We start from the raw sequence: 21,078 nt of genomic DNA, 5'->3' as shown, positions 1-21,078 counted from the left end.
AGGTCAGGGCCTCTTATACATTGGTACAAACTCAATGAACCAAAGGGCATCATCTGCACTGTAGTATTCTGTGATTCTGAATCTGTTATTCTGACTTCCCATGCAGCAACTCTGATCTTGGTCAACATGAAGTCTCATTTGTAGACATCCTTTATCATAGACGTGGGCAACCTGTTGGCCCCATGACAATAGCAAGCTCGGCTCCCACATGCTATCTTCCGTAAACTTGAGGTGACCCAAAGCTATGCTGTCTATAGCTATGTCCTGTTCACCGATCACCCCTGTGCTTGCTGACCGACACTGGCTCCCAATCAAGCAATGTCCAATTTTAAAATTCTCTTCCTTATTTTCAAATCTCTTCACACCCTCTTCCTATTTCTGGCATCTCCTCCAACTGCACAACCCGCCAAGATATCTGCATTCATGTAATTTTGGTACCTTGAACAACCTGATTTTAATCGCTCCACCAATGGTGGCTGTGCTTTCTGCTGCCGAGGCCCCAAGCCGTGGAATTCCGTCCCTACATTTCCTAGCCTCTTTAGATCACTTTCCTCCTTTAAGGCACTTCTTCAAACCTACCTCTTTCACAAAGCTTTTGATCATTTGACCCAATATTTCCTTATGCAGATGACCATGCATTTTGTTAATTCAGATTGCTTTGCCCTGTAGCAAGGTGCTGACCTGGGTGAGGAGGTGTAGCAGCATGTTGGAGTATGAGAATCTGTAAATGTGGAAGCATTTAGCATAAACACCATGGCCATAGCGAGAGATTTTAGAATTGGAAATTTTGCCTTTAGATCGGAAAATTGTAAATGCCATTCCATTAATTTGTTTCATAATGCTCCTGTGAATAGCCTTGGATATGTTATCATATTAAAGACAATAAAATGATGCAAGTTGTTGTTCTGACACACACCACTGCTCAGTACAATATTTTGCAGTCTCTCCCCTTTAAAGAGCATGAGGAAAGGCGGGGGTTCATAAAGGGCGCGAGGGGAGGCGGGAGTTCGCGAAGAGCGCGAGGGGAGGCGGGAGTTCACAAAGAGCGCGAGGGGAGGCGGGAGTTCACAAAGAGCGCGAGGGGAGGCGGGAGTTCACAAAGAGCACGAGGGGAGGCGGGAGCTCACAAAGAGCACGAGGGGAGGCGGGAGCTCACAAAGAGCACGAGGGGAGGCGGGAGTTCACAAAGAGCGCGAGGGGAAGCGGGAGTTCACAAAGAGCGCGAGGGGAGGCAGGAGTTCGCGAGGGGAGGCGGGAGTTCGCGAGAGGAGGCAGGAGTTCGCAAAGGGCGCGAGGGAAGGCGGGAGTTCACAAAGAGCGTGAGGGGAGGCGGGAGTTTACAAAGAGCGTGAGGGGAGGCGGGAGTTCACAAAGAGCGCGAGGAGAGGCGAAAGTTCATAAAGAGCGCGAGTGGAGGCGGGAGTTTGCAAAGAGTGCGAGGGGAGGCGGGAGTTCACAAAGAGCGTATGGGGAGGCGGGAGTTCACAGAGCGCGTGGGGAGACCTCCGCCATTCCCTCAGGAGCCCCGCATCCGGGACCTCCGGGTATCTCTTGTCCACCTGGAGTATCTCCTCCATTAATCTATCCCTCTCAGCCCGTTCCACCTTTTCTCTGTGGGCCCGTATCGAGATTAATTCCCTTCTGACTACTGCCTTCAAAGCTTCTCAGACCGTCGCTGCAGAGACCTCCCCTGTATCGTTTGTTTCCAGGTAGTTCTGGATGGACTTGTTAACCCGCCCACAAACTGTCTTGTCTGCTAGCAACCCCACATCCAGTCTCCACAGCGGGCGTTGCCCTCTCTCCACACTAACCCGTAGATCCACCCAGTGCGGAGCATGATCTGACACTGCAATAGCCGAATACTCAGTATCCACCACCTTCGGTATTAGCGCCCTGCTCAGAACAAAAAAGTCGATGCGAGAGTATACCTTGTGGACATGAGAAAAAAAAGGAAAACTCCTTCATCCTCAGCCGTGCAAACCTCCATGGGTCTACACCCCACCCCCATCTGTTCCATAAAACCCTTCAATTCCTTTGCCGCAGCCGGCCTCCTCCCTGTCCTGGATATTGACCGGTCCAATTCCAGATTAAGGATACAGCAGCTTGTAGATCGTTGGGGACTTGGGCGGAGAAATGGCAGGTGGAGTTTAATCCATACAAATGTGAGGTCATGCATTTTGGAAGGTCTAATACAGGTGGGAAATATACAGTAAATGGCAGAATATTAGGAGTATTTACAGGCAGAAAGATCTGGGTGTACAGGCCCACAGATCACTGAAAGTGGTAACGCTGGTGGATAAGTTACTCAAGAAGGCATACGACACACGTACTTTCATCGATGTTGGCACTGAATATAAAAATTGGCAAGTCATGCTGGAGCTGTACATATTTGGAATATTGTGCACAATCGTGGTTGCTACACTACCAGAAGGATGTGGGTGCTTTGGAGAGGGTACAGAAGAGGTTTACCAGGATGTTGTCTGGTCTGGAGGGTATGAGCTATGAGGAGAGGTTGGATAAACTCGGATTGTTTTCACTGGAACAAAGATATTGTTCCAGATATTGATGGGGCTAGTTTAGCACAGGACTAAATTGCTGGCTTTGAAAGCAGACCAAGGCAGGCCAGCAGCACGGTTCAATTCCCGTACCAGCCTCCCCGAACAGGCGCCGGAATGTGGCGACTCGGGGCTTTTCACAGTAACTTCATTTGAAGCCTACTTGTGACAATAAGCGATTTTCATTTCATTCATTTCATTTCATATTGAGGGGCGACCCGCTAGGGATTTACAAAATTACGAGTGGCATGGACAGAGTGGACGGTCAGATGCTTTATCACAGGGTGGAAAAGTCAATTACTGGGGGACATAGGTTTAAGGTGCGAGGGGGAAAGTTGAGAGGAGGTGTGCAAGGCAAGTTATTTTAAACAGAGAGTGGCGAGTGCCTGGAACTCGCTCCCTGGCGAGGTGGTGGAAGCAGATACGATAGCAGCGTTTAAGAGGCATCTTGACGAATACATGAATAGGATGGGAATAGAGGGATACGGACCCCAGAAGTACAGAAGGTTTTAGTTCATATGGGCATCATGATCGGTGAAGGCTTGGACGGTCGAAGGGCCTGTTCCTCTGCTGTACTGTTCTTTGTTCATCGTTGTTTGGAACTCTGGCACAAATTAATCACACAGCATGTCTGAATGCAGCTTGTAGATTTTTGTCCCACAGCTTCAAAAAGTACTTTGCTTCAAAAGTAGTTTCTGAGAATATTGACACCCACGGGACTCCGGCTCTCTAGCCAAACAGCATTCAACCACGTTCTGGATATTGCCACGATGTGTTCAATATAGCTGGTTGAGCTGGTTTTCCTTTTGTTGACCTGGAGCTGTTACTGGTCAAGCTGTTCTAAATGACAGCTCCGTTCTCTGCAGAAAGTTGTTGGTGCTTCCTTGGTGTTTTAAACCATGTTAAACATCAATTTCCCAGATAACCAAACAGCAACTATGGAAGTAAAGCACATATGACAATCAAAAAACATTCACACACTGCTTTTTGATCTTTCATTCTATCAAAATGCAAAGAAAGTTAAGGTGCGTATGCATATGCCATATAAATGAGTTGAAATCACATGCCCTACAACTTAGAATTCCAAAACATCAAGCTCTGAACAATTCTTTCACGTGTACAAAATTTATTGCCTTGGCTAAGTCACAACCAGCTTCAATTTAGCCACTGTTGAGGTCACCAAGGCAGCAAACATATTTCAGGTCAGTGCCTTGAGGCTTATCCAAACAAGTATTTAGCATTTACTTCAAATGTTGCAGTAGAATTTTTTGCAACGTATACTCTACTTATTGCAATGATACTGAAGACTAATTTTGTCATCTGAACACTTTAAGATGTCAAAAATTGTACAAAAGAAATGATTTAAGTCCTCTGACAACCGCTCAGTCACATGCTAAATTCACTTTAATGGAAATATACCAAATGGACACAATTATGACATACTGTAAGTTTCTTCTCTCAAGGCAAATGGTTTTGCAGTATACGCTGATCAAGTAGCTTTTCCCAAAGTTCTTCTATCAATGCCACCCTGCAACTAGGCATTAACCCAACATAAGGAAACTATAAAAGGTGACTCACGTGTGGAACTTAGGTCATAAGTTTTCTTATTTATAAAAATATTTCCCACTGGCAAATACTAGTGACTTCCAAGGGTCATGAAATCCACAAGTGATGAATCATGATCACAAAACCACATACTATGCTGCCATGACAGTACCAGATCACAGCAATGCACTACACCATCCTGCCATCGCAAGCCATAGAAACAGGAGGTTACTCAACTCAAGCCTGATTCTGTCATTCAATAAGATCAGGTCTGATCCGTATCCTAATTCGATCCAAGTATCTTGGCTCCTTATCCCTTCATACCCTTGGCTCGCAAAAATCTGTTGATCGTAGATTTGATAATTAATTAAGTTAAGATTTACTGCTTTTTGCAGAACATAGGCCGCCTGTCGTCCTCACCTGATCTGGCCTACATGTGACTCCAGATCCACAGCAATGTGGTTGACTCTTCACTTCCCTCAGGAAAGGGCGATAAATGCTGGCCCAACCAGCAATGCCCACATCCTATGAATGAATAAAACCTCAAGCATATTTGTGCAAAGAAGGTATTTTGGCTTTGGATTTGTTTTATTGTCACGTGCACCGAGGAAAAATTAAAAGTATTGTTCTGCGTACAGTCCAGAGAGCATGCCATAAACAAAACAAAACATTGGACATACATAAATACACAATATAAACACATAGACACAGGCAATGGGTGGGCATGCGGTGTGCAGTACTACTCAGTAGAGAAGATGCATGGAGAGATCAGTTCAGTCCATAAGAGGGTCATTCAGGAGTTTGGTAACAGCGGGGAAGAAGCTGTTTTTAAACCCGTTAGTGTGTGTTCTCAGACTTTTGTATCTCCTGCCCGATGGAAGACGTTGGCAGAGAGAATAGCCCGGGTGGTAGGGGTCTTTGATCATGCTGCCCGCTTTCCCAAGGCAACAGAAGGTGTAGATACAATCAATGGATGGGAGGCAGGTTCACGTGATGGACTGGGCTGTGTTCACAACTTTCTGTAGTTTCTTACGGTCTTGGGCCAAGCAGTGGCCATACTAGGCTGTGGTGCAGCCAGAATCATTTGTAAAAATTGGTATGAATTAATGTGGACATGCCGAATTTCTTAGTCCTGAGGAAGTATAGGCGCTGATGCTTTCTTTTCAGAATTTGCTCCCGAGTAGCCTGGCTTTGGCTTAAGATTATGCCTAATTGCACTAGGCCACCTAGCCAACAGAAAGAAAAAAATTCTATCTCCCCTGTCAATTACTTTCAAAATGCCAAAAACCTCAATCAAATCACCTTGTAATCTGCAATTTTTAGACAGCACTTTTGGATTAAACAGTTTACCAAGGCCTCGTTTGCCCTCTCAGGTGGACATCAAAATAGTGCCCATGGATATTTTAAGACGAGTGAGAGTTATCCCTGGTGTCCTGGCCAATATTCATCCCTCAATTGACATCACAAAAAGAGATGATCTGGTCATTATCACAGTGCTGCTCATGGGAGCTTGAAGTGTACAAATTGTGTACACATTGGTTGCCACATTTCCTACAGCATTACAGTAGCTACATTTCACTGGTACAGCCTGTGATTATGCGAGATACTAGATAAATGCATGTATTTCTTTCTTTACCATTAAACTACAACTTATTTGGGATTAAGAATGGCTCTGCCACATGTGAGAAAGGTAGTGCTTGAAGGGTTGGATAGATGGGTTGCTTGGAAGTTTGTGCATTCCCTCCAATGCCTTGGCTTCACCTCTGTATGTTCTCAACAAGTCTCTCCAGTGCCTTCTCAAATGAGCCTTCTCCATTTCTCCAGTGCCTCAGAAGGTGCCTGCTGTAGGTCTTCAAAGTCTCATAAGCAAACATACCTGAAATTTCTCACTGAGAAGTAGGCATTTTACCACTGCAGGAACAATGAAACAGAATGGCCGAAAATGTTTCTTTACTCAAGTAACTTGAGTCACTAAATTGTGTTACCTAAAATGCCAGAGACACAAAGAAATCTGAAAAAGCAACAAAAGTGCTGGAAACATGCTGCAGGTTATGGCAGCATCTGTGGAGAGAAACAGGGTTAACATTTCAGGTCTGCAACTTTACCCAGTTCTAATAAAAGATCAGAAATGTAATAGATTTAGAGCAAGGGTGGGTGGTACCAGGACAAAAGGAAGGTATGTTAATGGAAGACAGGAGAAATTGAATGACAAAATAATTAGTCTTCCAGGGCCAACGGGAATGGTGATGTGGCAAGAAAAAGATTCAAAGGAAGAAATAAGAGATTCAATCCTTCCTATTTTCCACCATGGGTGGCGAACGGTGAATAAATGTATTGCTGGAGGTTTCATCACATGACTTGCTCCCCACTCCAGCCATTAGTCAGCCAATACATCCATCCTTGTGATGGACTGCCTTCCTACGCCAATTGGAAAGCAGCAAGATTCATTATCCAATTGGATGATGCGTGACGGTCAGCCAAACTGCCTTTTGTTTTCAATTTTCGACATTTTTATATCTGGCAAAAAGAAATGTTCAATGAAAAAAATGCATCTTTTTTTAAATGTCCCTATGATTTTTCTTCAAAGTTGCACATGGCAGCATCCTGGAGATTGATTGCCAATCCTAGAAGTTTGGCAGCCCTACCTATCACCGATGTTCCTTTTCTCCATTCCTTGCTCAAAACCTATTACATTTCTAACATTTCCTAGTTCTGGTGAAAGGTCACAGACCTGAAACGTTAACTCCACAGATGCTGCCATTACCTGAGTATTTGCAACATTTGCTGCCTTTATTTCAGATTTCCAACAGTGGCAGTATTCTGCTTTTCTACCTGTTGTCTACTTTGCTTAGAATAAAAACAAAGCAGTACAAAATAACTAAGGCTAATAGAATGTGCTCTTTTCAGCAGCTTAACTTGTTTTATACAAGTTAGCCCATAGCTGAAATTAAACATGATTTTGTGGATAATACACGGTCGCAGTGCCTCAGTCAAACAATTGACTACGGTGGTTCTATATTACTGACAAAAAGAAAGTGTGTCTTTTTTAAGCAAATACAAAATTGTGAAGAGTGCTAAGCACACGATGCTTGGCATAAATGTAATTTAATGCTCAATTTCTATTACAATTCTGTAACATAGGTGACATAGATTACAATGGCAGAAGACCCATTCAAAGAGAATTTTCCAGAAGCTAAGTTAAAAACAGGACTGCTTGGTGTTAGGAGTGGGGATAGTGGGTGTAAAAGGCATTGAAATATCCGATCAGCCACGATCATATTAAATGGCGGAGCAGGTTCAACGGGTTGAATGGCCTACTCCTGTTCTTAAATTCCTAGGACTGATGATTAGTTTTTGGCCATGGCAGGCCAAACTCAACAGATCTGCCAGGCAATTTGACATCATACGTTTTCTGCACCTTGCTCTGGAGAATAAAACTGCAAATACAATTTTATTGCAATTGCATAGTTTATCAAACATTTCTGAATCTACTTGCACTATAAGTAGATGGAGTCATGATATAACTCCGGTTTCGCCAACTTCCAGGCCAAATCAGCCAGCAAACCTCCGTGACCAGCCCACGGAGCCAAGGGTTCAAACTACGGGTAGGTTCACTGAAGGATTTGGGATGGAACAGTTGCACGGTGGTTAGCACTGTTGCTTACAGCGCCAGGGACCCGAGTTTGATTCCTGGCTTGGGTCACTGTCTGTGCGGAGTCTGCACATTCTCCCAGTGTCTATGTGGGTTTCCTCTGGGTGCTCCAGTTTCCTCCCACAGTCCAAAGATGTGTGGGTTAGGTGGATTGGTCACACTAAATTGCCCCGTAGTGTCCAAAAGTTAGGTGGGGTTGCTGGGTTACGGGGATAGGGTGGAGGTCTGTGCTCAGGTAGGGTGCTCTTTCAGGGGCCGGTGTAGACTCAACGGGCTGAATAGCCTGCTTCTGCACTGTAAATTCTAAATTCTATGATTGTACGAAGAGCTGTTCCTCCAATCATGGGCCGTTTCTCTCTTGCGTTTGCTGCTGAGTTAGGATAAAGCGTTCAAGCTCAATTCTTCAGAGCATCCCGAATGCTTCCTCTGCACCAAGATGTCCAAACCGCTCAGGCCGTGCGGGTGAGGGGCCACTGGGCCCATGAGGGGCAGTTGGGCAGTGAGGGTGGGCCCCTGGGCAGGTGGGCGAGAGCGGACCAGCCCCTAAGCGGGCGGGGGTAAGCAGGCAAGGGTAAGCGGGCGAGTGAACGGGCAGGCGAGTGAACGGGCAGGCGAGCAAGCAGGCGACCATCTGAGCGACCGACCGATCGGGCAATCATCCAGGTGAGCGACCGACCGGGCGAGCAAGTTACCACCCTCAAAGTGGAAATGAATAAATTCTCTCAGAACTCATGCCAGAAAACATCTTTCTCCACCTTTTCCCAACCAAAGCCCAAATTTCTCTCCTGCTCAAAAACAGAACAAAAGCTTGAAACAAACTTGCCGGCATTGCTCAAAGTGACAATATACTCTGCAGTCTACCAACTCAAATTGCCACTCAGATTATGCTCATGTCCTCATTTTAAAATCTCATCTACTCTATAGATGGTGTGTGAATTGCTCATCATACGTAACAACTTGCATTTATATAGCACCTTTAATATAGAAAACCTTTCCAAAGCTACTTGGCAGAAGCTCGGGTGGCACAGTGGTCAGCACTGCTGCCTCATAGCGCCAAGGACCCGGGTTCAATTCCGGCCTACGGTGACTGTGTGGAGCTTGCTCATTCTCCCCATGTGTGCGTCGGTTTCCTCAGGGTGCTCTGGTTTCCTCCCACAGTCCAAAGATGTGCAGGTTAGGTGGTTTGGTCATGATCAATGAGCAGGATTATAGGGATAGGTTGAGGGAGTGGGTCTATGTAGAGTGCTCTTTCTGATGGTCAGTGCAGGCTCAATTGGCTGAATGGCCTCCTTCTGCACTGTCGGGATTCCATGGAAGCAGAAAAAAATTAAACCAAAGAAAAAGCAACTATTAATAAGGATGACAGTTTGGCAAAAGAGCTGGGCTTTAAAGGAGAGTGAGGTGGCCCACCAGAGCTTTAATGTAGCCACCCATTGCATCAGGGAAAGCACACGAGATGCACCACAGTCTAATGCTAATCAACAGTGAGAGAACTGTGCATGCATCAGAAGAGTCTGCATGCACAATTTTTCATGACATCTGGCTGATTGGCGTCAGTAGTTGTGACAATAAAGTACCGATCCAACCAATGGACAGCTTCGGGAGAAATTCTTGGCCAAAGTACTTCCAGGAGTTGGCCAATGATCGGAGGCTGGTGATGAGTTTTCTTGGACTGCGCATAGCCAGCATATTAAAGGAGACAAGCCCCAAATGGAACAGCACAAAGTAAGTTTACTCAATTAGATTACTGCAGTTTTTATTTGCCTTTTGTTTTTGTAAGTACATGCACACGTCAACTTGTTTTTCACTTCAGTTTTAATACTCTTTATGAAAAGTTGTCAACTCAGTTTTGTTTCCCCATTTCTTTACTAAAGGTGCTGATTCAGAGGTCTGGTGCCATGGGTGCTGGCAGGATTTGAACCCAGGACCTTCAGGTCTGCATTGCCAATGCTATACACTGCAGAATGCCTTCACCCACTAGAATAGTTATACATCTATAATATTTGTTTTTAAATCTTGTATCTGTGCATACATCCTGCCAACCTTTTATATTATAAATTCATATAGCCCAATAGTGTCCAACCTTTGCTTGAGTGGCCACATTTCAAATGTTCTCACTCATGGGTCCAATGAGCAAATTTTGGAAAGATATAGCATTGGAAATTTATCTTACTATTAATCAAGACAATAAATGCGCACTAATAACATGCTTCAAATGAGGGGACTAATTTATTGGCTTACGTTCTTGTCACTATATTGAACACTGATTTATTGAGATATTTGGCATCATTTCTGCTTGTATAAGCAGTCAATGTCTGTCCATGTACTTGATATATTGATGCAGAGTACTCCAGATAGATACCTTGCTGTCAGGAGTTCTCAATTTTGTTTTGGCATTTTTCATTGTTGAAGAAAGCTGTTCGCAGCAATCGAAAGGCATGTTTTGGTAGATTTGGATAAGACTGAGGGAACATATTTCATAGTCAATATCAGACCGTCATGCTCTGCAAATGCTCTCTTCATGTCACTGTCATTTTGGATTTCAATTAGTTCCAGTTGGAACATGTTATGAGTATCAGTTTTCAAATAGATCTGCAGACAGCTTCAGTTCATCATATATTATGACTGGCCGCTGTTCAAGTAAATGAGGGGAGAATTTTTGACAGTAGAAAGGTCAGTAATCAGAGGAGACAGATTTAAAATAAAATTGTCAAAAGAGCCAGAAGGTAGAAGGCTTGTAGACCCAGCAAAAACTTAGATCTACAATTCTTCTTGCGGACAAGGGATTGAAACATTGAAGCATAAATGTTCACCGGTTATGAGACCCAAGAAATAAAACATTTGTTTAACATTTTGAGGCGAGCACTTCAATGATTAGTTGCTTATGCACTTCCAGAAATTAGAGCTTAAAAAGCATCTTGTACTGCCAGAGGTGTAGCTACAAAACAAACAAAGAACAAAGAAATGTACAGCACAGGAACAGGCCCTTCGGCCCTCCAAGCCCGTGCCGACCATACTGCCCGACTAAACTACAATCTTCTACACTTCCTGGGTCCGTATCCTTCTATTCCCATCCTATTCATATATTTGTCAAGATGCCCCTTAAATGTCCCTATCGTCCCTGCCTCCACTACCTCCTCCGGTAGTGAGTTCCAGACACCCACTACCCTCTGCGTAAAAAACTTGCCTCGTACATCTACTCTAAACTTTGCCCCTCTCACCTTAAACCTATGCCCCCTAGTAATTGACCCCTCTACCCTGGGGAAAAGCCTCTGACTATCCACTCTGTCTATGCCCCTCATAATTTTGTATACCTCTATCAGGTCGCCCCTCAACCTCCTTCGTTCCAGTGAGAACAAACCGAGTTTATTCAATCGCTCCTCATAGCTTATGCCCTCCATACCAGGCAACATTCTGGTAAATCTCTTCTGCACCCTCTCTAAAGCCTCCACATCCTTCTGGTAGTGTGGCAACCAGAATTGAACACTATACTCCAAGTGTGGCCTAACTAAGGTTCTATACAGCTGCAACATGACTTGCCAATTCTTATACTCAATGCCCCGGCCAATGAAGGCAAGCATGCCGTATGCCTTCTTGACTACCTTCTCCACCTGTGTAGCCCCTTTCAGTGATCTGTGGACCTGTACTCCTAGATCTCTTTGACTTTCAATACTCTTGAGGGTTCTACCATTCACTGTATATTCCCTACCTGCATTAGCCCTTCCAAAATGCATTACCTCACATTTGTCCAGGTTAAACTCCATCTGCCATCTCTCCGCCCAAGTCTCCAGACAATCTAAATCCTGCTGTATCCTCAGACAGTCCTCATCGCTATCCGCAATTCCACCAACCTTTGTGTCGTCTGCAAACTTACTAATCAGACCAGTTACATTTTCCTCCAAATCATTTATATATACTACAAAGAGCAAAGGTCCCAGCACTGATCCCTGTGGAACACCACTGGTCACAGCCCTCCAATTAGAAAAGCATCCCTCCATTGCTACCCTCTGCCTTCTATGGCCTAGCCAGTTCTGTATCCACCTTGCCAGTTCACCCCTGATCCCGTGTGACTTCACCTTTTGTACTAGTCTACCATGAGGGACCTTGTCAAAGGCCTTACTGAAGTCCATATAGACAACATCTACTGCCCTACCTGCATCAATCATCTTAGTGACCTCCTCGAAAAACTCTATCAAGTTAGTGAGACACGACCTCCCCTTCACAAAACCGTGCTGCCTCTCACTAATACTAATACGATTAAAATTTTTAGATGAAGGTTGATGAATGTAGTGTGTTAGTTTTGGATTAGGGTTTTGTATCTTGAGAAAATTGAAAATTAGGAAATGCTCCCTAATAGGTGTGGATCCGATTTCAGATGCACTTGGTTATTCCTCTTTTAAAATATCCTCTAGGAATGAGAGATAGAGGATACAGATCGCTGAAGTTCCCACAAGATAGGATGACTGTCTCAGAGATACTTTTTGGTCTTTCCACAGTTTTTCATTACTGCTTTTCCCTTGGTGGTTCTTGTAACACCATGTTCTAGATCACAGTAAACAGCATTATTATTGGCAAGACAAAAGCAAAATATTGCAGATACTGGTAATCCGAAAGAAAAACGGAAAATGCTGTTTGGAGAGAGGACAAACAAAGAACAAAGAAATGTACAGCACAGGAACAGGCCCTTCGGCCCTCCAAGCCCGTGCCGACCATGCTGCCCGACTAAACTACAATCTTCTACACTTCCTGGGTCCGTATCCTTCTATTCCCATCCTATTCATATATTTGTCAAGATGCCCCTTAAATGTCCCTATCGTCCCTGCTTCCACCACCTCCTCCGGTAGCGAGTTCCAGGCACCCACTACCCTCTGCGTAAAAAACTTGCCTCGTACATCTACTCTAAACCTTGCCCCTCTCACCTTAAACCTACGCCCCCTAGTAATTGACCCCTCTACCCTGGGGAAAAGCCTCTGACTATCCACTCTGTCTATGCCCCTCATAATTTTGTATACCTCTATCAGGTCTCCCCTCAACCTCCTTTGTTCCAGTGAGAACAAACCGAGTTTATTCAACCGCTCCTCATAGCTAATGCCCTCCATACCTGGCAACATTCTGGTAAATCTCTTCTGCACCCTCTCTAAAGCCTCCACATCCTTCTGGTAGTGTGGCGACCAGAATTGAACACTATACTCCAAGTGTGGCCTAACTAAGGTTCTATACAGCTGCAACATGACTTGCCAATTCTTATACTCAAAGCCCCGGCCAACGAAGGCAAGCATGCCGTATGCCTTCTTGACTACCTTCTCCACCTGTGTTGCCCCTTTCAGTGACCTGTGGACCTGTACTCCTAGATCTCTTTGACTTTCAATACTCTTGAGGGTTCTACCATTCACTGTATATTCCCTACCTGCATTAGACCTTCCAAAATGCATTACCTCACATTTGTCCGGATTAAACTCCATCTGCCATCTCTCCGCCGAAGTCTCCAGACAATCTAAATCCTGCTGTATCCTCCGACAGTCCTCATCGCTATCCGCAATTCCACCAACCTTTGTGTCGTCTGCAAACTTACTAATCAGGCCAGTTACATTTTCCTCCAAATCATTTATATATACTACAAAGAGCAAAGGTCCCAGCACTGATCCCTGTGGAACACCACTGGTCACAGCCCTCCAATTAGAAAAGCATCCCTCCATTGCTACTCTCTGCCTTCTATGGCCTAGCCAGTTCTGTATCCACCTTGCCAGCTCACCCCTGATCCCGTGTGACTTCACCTTTTGTACTAGTCTACCATGAGGGACCTTGTCAAAGGCCTTACTGAAGTCCATATAGACAACATCTACTGCCCTACCTGCATCAATCATCTTAGTGACCTCCTCGAAAAACTCTATCAAGTTAGTGAGACACGACCTCCCCTTCACAAAACCGTGCTGCCTCTCACTAATACGTCCATTTGCTTCCAAATGGGAGTAGATCCTGTCTCGAAGAATTCTCTACAGTAATTTCCCTACCACTGAAGTAAGGCTCACCGGCCTGTAGTTCCCGGGATTATCCTTGCTACCCTTCTTAAACAGAGGAACAACATTGGCTATTCTCCAGTCCTCCGGGACATCCCCTGAAGACAGCGAGGATCCAAAGATTTCTGTCAAGGCCTCAGCAATTTCCTCTCCAGCCTCCTTCAGTATTCTGGGGTAGATCCCATCAGGCCCTGGGGACTTATCTACCTTAATATTTTTTAAGACACCCAACACCTCGTCTTTTTGGATCACAATGTGACCCAGGCTATCTACACCCCCTTCTCCAGACTCAACATCTACCAATTCCTTCTCTTTGGTGAATACTGATGCAAAGTATTCATTTAGTACCTCGCCCATTTCCTCTGGCTCCACACATAGATTCCCTTGCCTATCCTTCAGTGGGCCAACCCTTTCCCTGGCTACCCTCTTGCTTTTTATGTACGTGTAAAAAGCCTTGGGATTTTCCTTAACCCTATTTGCCAATGACTTTCCGTGACCCCTTCTAGCCCTCCTGACTCCTTGCTTAAGTTCCTTCCTACTTTCCTTATATTCCACGCAGGCTTCGTCTGTTCCCAGCCTTTTAGCCCTGAAAAATGCCTCCTTTTTCTTTTTGACGAGGCCTACAATATCACTCGTCATCCAAGGTTCCCGAAAATTGCTGTATTTATCTTTCTTCCTCACAGGAACATGCCGGTCCTGTATTCCTTTCAACTGCCACTTGAAAGCCTCCCAGGAGCGTTAACTTTTCAGGTTGATGACCATTCTGATGAATAAACAATAAATGCCATAACAAATTTTAATGGTACCTGTTGATAATCATAGAATTTACAGTGCAGAAGGAGTCCATTTGACCCATTGAGTCTGCACCGGCCCTTGGAAAGAGAACCCTACCTAAGCCATACCTCCACCCTATCCCCACACTTCCAACCCATCCCTGTAACCTCACCTAACCTTTTTTAGACAGTAAGGGCAATTTAGCACCGCCAATCCATCTAACTTGCACATCTTTGGACTTGTGGGAGGAAACCGGAGCACCCGGATAAACCCACACAAACACGGGGAGAACGTGCAGACTCCGCAAAGACAGTGACCCAAGCCGGAAATCAAACCTGGGACAGTCTTTCAACTGCGCTAACCACTGTAATACCGTGCTGCCCATTAATTGATAACAGATTGATTAATTGATAACAGAATTAATTTTGTGTGTTATGCTCTACGTCAGTTAATTTTGAAATATCTGTCCACCGAGAATTTCCACAGCCAACTAATTAATTTGGCACATCGTGTATGTTGCCAAAACAAAGCACTTTGCTACACCCCAAGAGCTACAAACAAAAAGTGTACAATGGTTTTGAGTTTTCAACAAAGAATGGCATGCAAAATATTTCTCACGAAGGTGGACTCAAAGGCTGTATGTGCTTCATTTGTCAGGATAGTGTTCAAGGACAATTTGCATTGTCATTTCTCAACAAAAGGTCCCAACTATGGCAATAACTTGACAGCTGAGAAAAAGGACAAGGAAAGCGGAGATAAATCACCATTTATTGAAAAGCTCAGCACAACATTTGGCGCGGCAAAGAGTTCTCAGGAAGCCACTACAAAGGCAAGTTATGCTTTAGCGTTCATTAAAAAAAATGTTTAAATAATTTTTATTAAAGGTTTTCATAAAATATCAATAACAGGATGAGAAAGAAAAAAAGAACCCAACAGGGTTAAGTACAAAACACAATCTAAAAAAGCAACCCCCCAAACCCCTCCCCCTGTACATAAATAATAAATTAACATTATCACCCCTACTTAACACAACAGGTGTATACACCGCCTCAAACCCTCCAGTGTAAATAACAAACAAAAATAAAGTAAACACCACCCCCCCCCCCCCCCCCCCCCCGAGCTGCTGCTGCCATTGACCAATGTCTATCGTTCTGCCAGAAAGTCTAAGAACGGTTGTCACCGCCTAAAGAACCCTTGTACCGACCCTCTCAAGGCGAATTTCACCCTCTCCAATTTAATGAACCCTGCCAGATCCAGGATTCCACGCTTGGGGGCCTCGCATCTTTCCACTGAAGGAGAATCCTTCGCCGGGCTACCAAGGACGCAAAGGCCCGAATTCCGGCCTCTTTAGCCTCCTGCACTCCCGGCTCCTCTGCCACCCCAAATATTGCGAGCCCCCAGCCCGGTCTGACCCTGGATCCTACCACCCTCGACACCGTCCTCGCTACGCCCTTCCAAAATTCCTCCAGCGCTGGGCATGCCCAGAACATATGGGTGTGATTTGCTGGGCTCCCTGAGCACCTACCACACCTGTCCTCACCCCTAAAGAACCGGCTCATCCTTGTCCCAGTCATGCGTGCCCTGTGCAGCACCTTAAACTGTATGAGGCTGAGCCTCGCGCGCGAAGAGGAAGAATTCGCCCTCCCTAGGACATCTGCCCACGTCCCCTCTTCATTCTCCTCTCCCAACTCCTCCTCCCACTTACCTTTCAACTCCACCACTGAGGCCTCCTCCTCCTCCTGCATCACCTGATAAGTTTCCGAGATCTTCCCCACTCCCACCCACCCCCCCTAGAGCACCCTGTCCTGCACGGTGTGTGGCAGTAGCTGTGGGAATTCCACCACCTGCCGTCTGGCAAACGCCCTTACCTGTAAGTACCTGAAGGAGTTCCCCGGGGGGAGCCCGTACTTCCCCTCCAGCTCACCCGTCCACAAGCAGGTTCCCCAACTTTTGTATCCCTGCCCTGGCCACCCCAAAATCCCTCCACCTGTTGTTCCTGGGGCAAACCGGTGGTTCTCCCGGAATGGGGTCCACGCCGAGGTCCCAACTTCCCCCCTATGCCGCCTCCACTACCCCCAAATTTTATTTCATTTTTTTTAAAATCTATTTTATTAAAGTTTTCAAACACAACTTTTTCCCTTACAAATCAAAGAAATAAAAATACAAGTAACATGATAACTGCAATATAACATTGTGTAACCAACATGGTAAACTAACCAAATAACAAGAAGTAATACTCACCCCCGCCCCCTCTCCCCCTCCAAAAACCCCAACAGTTTACCCCCCCTCCCTCCCCCCCCCCCCTCCCCCTGGGTTGCTGCTGCTGGTCATCTATCTTCCCTCTAACGTTCCGCTAGGTAGTCGAGGAACGGTTGCCACCGCCTGGTGAACCCTTGAGCCGATCCTCTTAGCGCAAACTTCATCTGCTCCAGTTTTATGAACCCCGCCATATCGTTTATCCAGGCCTCCAGTCCGGGGGATTTCGCTTCCTTCCACATGAGTAAAATCCTACGCTGGGCTACTCGGGACGCAAAGGCCACGACATTGGCCTCTTTCGCCTCCTGCACTCCCGGCTCATCCGCAACTCCAAATAAAGCTAACCCCCAGCCTGGTTTGACCCGGACCTTCACCACCTTCAAGATCACTCCCGTCACTCCCCTCCAATACCCCTCCAGTGCCGGACACAACCAAAACATATGTGTGTGGTTCGCTGGGCTTCCCCCGCACCTCCCACACTTGTCCTCCACTCCGAAGAACCTGCTCAACCTCGCTCCCGTTATGTGTGCTCTATGCAGCACCTTAAATTGGACCAGGCTAAGCCTGGCACACGAGGAAGAGGAATTTACCCTACTTAGGGCATCAGCCCACAAACCCTCCTCAATCTCCTCCCCGAGCTCTTCTTCCCATTTTCCCTTCAGTTCTTCTACCAGCTCCTCCCCCTCTTCTCCCGGTATATCTCTGACACTTTGCCCTCCCCGACCCACACCCCCGAAAGCACCCTGTCCTGGATCCCTTGTGTCGGGAGCAGCGGAAATTCCCTCACCAGTTGTTTCGTGAACGCTCTCACCTGCATATATCTAAAGAAATTTCCCCGGGGCAGCTTATACTTTTCCTCAAGCGCGCCCAAGCTCGCAAATGTCCAGTCTATAAATAAATCTCCCACTCTCCTGATTCCTACCTGGTACCAGCTCTGGAATCCTCCATCCAGCCTCCCTGGGGCAAACCTATGGTTGTTCCTGATCGGGGACCACACCGAGGCTCCCAGCACACCCCTCTGTCGCCTCCATTGCCCCAAGATGCTTAATGTTGCCGCCACCACTGGGTTCATGGTAAATATTTTTGGAGAGAGCGGTAGTGGCGCCGTCACCAGCGCTTTTAAACTCGTCTCTTTACAGGACTTCATCTCCAATCTTTTCCACGCCGCTCCCTCTCCCTCTATCATCCATTTGCGAATCATCGCCACATTGGCGGCCCAGTAGTAGTCGCCCAAGTTCGGCAACGCCAGTCCCAGCTATACAGCGAGAGGACACCTCAGAGGGCAGTGAGGCTATATGGGTAGAGATCAGGAATAAGAAGGGTGCAGTCACAATGTTGGGGGTATACTACAGGCCTCCCAACAGCCAGCGGGAGATAGAGGAGCAGATAGGTAGACAGATTTTGGAAAAGAGTAAAAACAACAGGGTTGTGGTGATGGGAGACTTCAACTTCCCCAATATTGACTGGGACTCACTTAGTGCCAGGGGCTTAGACGGGGCAGAGTTTGTAAGGAGCATCCAGGAGGGCTTCTTAAAACAATATGTAAACAGTCCAACTAGGGAAGGGGCGGTACTGGACCTGGTATTGGGGAATGAGCCCGGCCAGGTGGTAGATGTTTCAGTAGGGGAGCATTTCGGTAACAGTGACCACAATTCAGTAAGTTTTAAAGTACTGGTGGACAAGGATAAGAGTGGTCCGAGGATGAATGTGCTAAATTGGGGGAAGGCTAATTATAACAATATTAGGCGGGAACTGAAGAACATAGATTGGGGGCGGATGTTTGAGGGCAAATCAACATCTGACATGTGGGAGGCTTTCAAGTGTCAGTTGAAAGGAATACAGGACAGGCATGTTCCTGTGAGGAAGAAAGATAAATACGGCAATTTTCGGGAACCTTGGATGACGAGTGATATTGTAGGCCTCGTCAAAAAGAAAAAGGAGGCATTTGTCAGGGCTAAAAGGCTGGGAACAGACGAAGCCTGTGTGGCATATAAGGAAAGTAGGAAGGAACTTAAGCAAGGAGTCAGGAGGGCTAGAAGGGGTCATGAAAAGGCATTGGCAAATAGGGTTAAGGAAAATCCCAAGGCTTTTTACACTTACATAAAAAGTAAGAGGGTAGCCAGGGAAAGGGTTGGCCCACTGAAGGATAGGCAAGGGAATCTATGTGTGGAGCCAGAGGAAATGGGCGAGGTACTAAATGAATACTTTGCATCAGTATTCACCAAAGAGAAGGAATTGGTAGATGTTGAGTCTGGAGAAGGGGGTGTAGATAGCCTGGGTCACATTGTGATCCAAAAAGACGAGGTGTTGGGTGTCTTAAAAAATATTAAGGTAGATAAGTCCCCAGGGCCGGATGGGATCTACCCCAGAATACTGAAGGAGGCTGGAGAGGAAATTGCTGAGGCCTTGACAGAAATCTTTGGATCCTCGCTGTCTTCAGGGGATGTCCCGGAGGACTGGAGAATAGCCAATGTTGTTCCTCTGTTTAAGAAGGGTGGCAGGGATAATCCCGGGAACTACAGGCCGGTGAGCCTTACTTCAGTGGTAGGGAAATTACTGGAGAGAATTCTTCGAGACAGGATCTACTCCCATTTGGAAGCAAATGGACGTATTAGTGAGAGGCAGCACGGTTTTGTGAAGGGGAGGTCGTGTCTCACTAACTTGATAGAGTTTTTCGAGGAGGTCACTAAGATGATTGATGCAGGTAGGGCAGTAGATGTTGTCTATATGGACTTCAGTAAGGCCTTTGACAAGGTCCCTCATGGTAGACTAGTACAAAAGGTGAAGTCACACGGGATCAGGGGTGAACTGGCAAGGTGGATACAGAACTGGCTAGGCCATAGAAGGCAGAGGGTAGCAATGGAGGGATGCTTTTCTAATTGGAGGGCTGTGACCAGTGGTGTTCCACAGGGATCAGTGCTGGGACCTTTGCTCTTTGTAGTATATATAAATGATTTGGAGGAAAATGTAACTGGTCTGATTAGTAAGTTTGCAGACGACACAAAGGTTGGTGGAATTGCGGATAGCGATGAGGACTGTCTGAGGATACAGCAGGATTTAGATTGTCTGGAGACTTGGGCGGAGAGATGGCAGATGGAGTTTAACCTGGACAAATGTGAGGTAATGCATTTTGGAAGGGCTAATGCAGGTAGGGAATATACAGTGAATGGTAGAACCCTCAAGAGTATTGAAAGTCAAAGAGATCTAGGAGTACAGGTCCACAGATCACTGAAAGGGGCTACACAGGTGGAGAAGGTAGTCAAGAAGGCATACGGCATGCTTGCCTTCATTGGCCGGGGCATTGAGTATAAGAATTGGCAAGTCATGTTGCAGCTGTATAGAACCTTAGTTAGGCCACACTTGGAGTATAGTGTTCAATTCTGGTCGCCACACTACCAGAAGGATGTGGAGGCTTTAGAGAGGGTGCAGAAGAGATTTACCAGAATGTTGCCTGGTATGGAGGGCATAAGCTATGAGGAGCGATTGAATAAACTCGGTTTGTTCTCACTGGAACGAAGGAGGTTGAGGGGCGACCTGATAGAGGTATACAAAATTATGAGGGGCATAGACAGAGTGGATAGTCAGAGGCTTTTCCCCAGGGTAGAGGGGTCAATTACTAGGGGGCATAGGTTTAAGGTGAGAGGGGCAAGGTTTAGAGTAGATGTACGAGGCAAGTTTTTTACGCAGAGGGTAGTGGGTGCCTGGAACTCACTACCGGAGGAGGTAGTGGAGGCAGGGACGATAGGGACATTTAAGGGGCATCTTGACAAATATATGAATAGGATGGGAATAGAAGGATACGGACCCAGGAAGTGTAGAAGATTGTAGTTTAGTCGGGCAGTATGGTCGGCACGGGCTTGGAGGGCCGAAGGGCCTGTTCCTGTGCTGTACATTTCTTTGTTCTTTGTTGTTCTTTGTTGTAGGAACCCCCTCCTTACCCTCAGGACCTTCCCTGCCCACACGAAGCTCGTGATGCTCCTATCTATTATTTTTAAAAAGGCCTTAGTGATCAGTATAGGGAGACATTGGAACACAAATAGGAACCTCGGGAGGACCATCATCTTAATTGCCTGCACTCTGCCCGCCAGTGACAGCGGCTGCATGTCCCACCTTTTGAAATCCTCTTCCATTTGTTCCACCAGTCGTGTCAGATTAAGTCTGTGTAAGGTTCCCCAGCTCCTGGCTATCTGAATCCCCAGGTATCGGAAGTTTCTTTCCACTCTCCTTAGCGGTAGGCCATCTATCCCTCTACTCTGGTCCCCAGGGTGTATCACAAAAA

General features: G+C 46.1%; 1 protein-coding gene across 4 annotated transcripts in view; it reads right to left on the bottom strand.

The window, feature by feature from the left end:
• Positions 1-21,078, bottom strand: part of LOC140426258 (dual specificity testis-specific protein kinase 2-like) — a 165,330-nt gene that overhangs the window by 121,728 nt on the left and 22,524 nt on the right. For 2 of the 4 annotated variants that reach the window (XM_072510785.1, XM_072510786.1), the window contains exon 2: positions 3,046-3,491. The exons of the other annotated variants lie outside the window; for them this stretch is intronic. The gene's annotated coding sequence lies outside the window, so the exon portion shown is untranslated. The remainder of the gene's footprint in view (positions 1-3,045; positions 3,492-21,078) is intronic. 4 annotated transcript variants of the gene reach the window in all.

The sequence above is a fragment of the Scyliorhinus torazame genome, chromosome 7 (genome assembly GCF_047496885.1).
Source record: "Scyliorhinus torazame isolate Kashiwa2021f chromosome 7, sScyTor2.1, whole genome shotgun sequence".
Taxonomy (NCBI): domain Eukaryota; kingdom Metazoa; phylum Chordata; class Chondrichthyes; order Carcharhiniformes; family Scyliorhinidae; genus Scyliorhinus; species Scyliorhinus torazame.
This window is presented reverse-complemented; position numbering and strand designations above follow the sequence as displayed.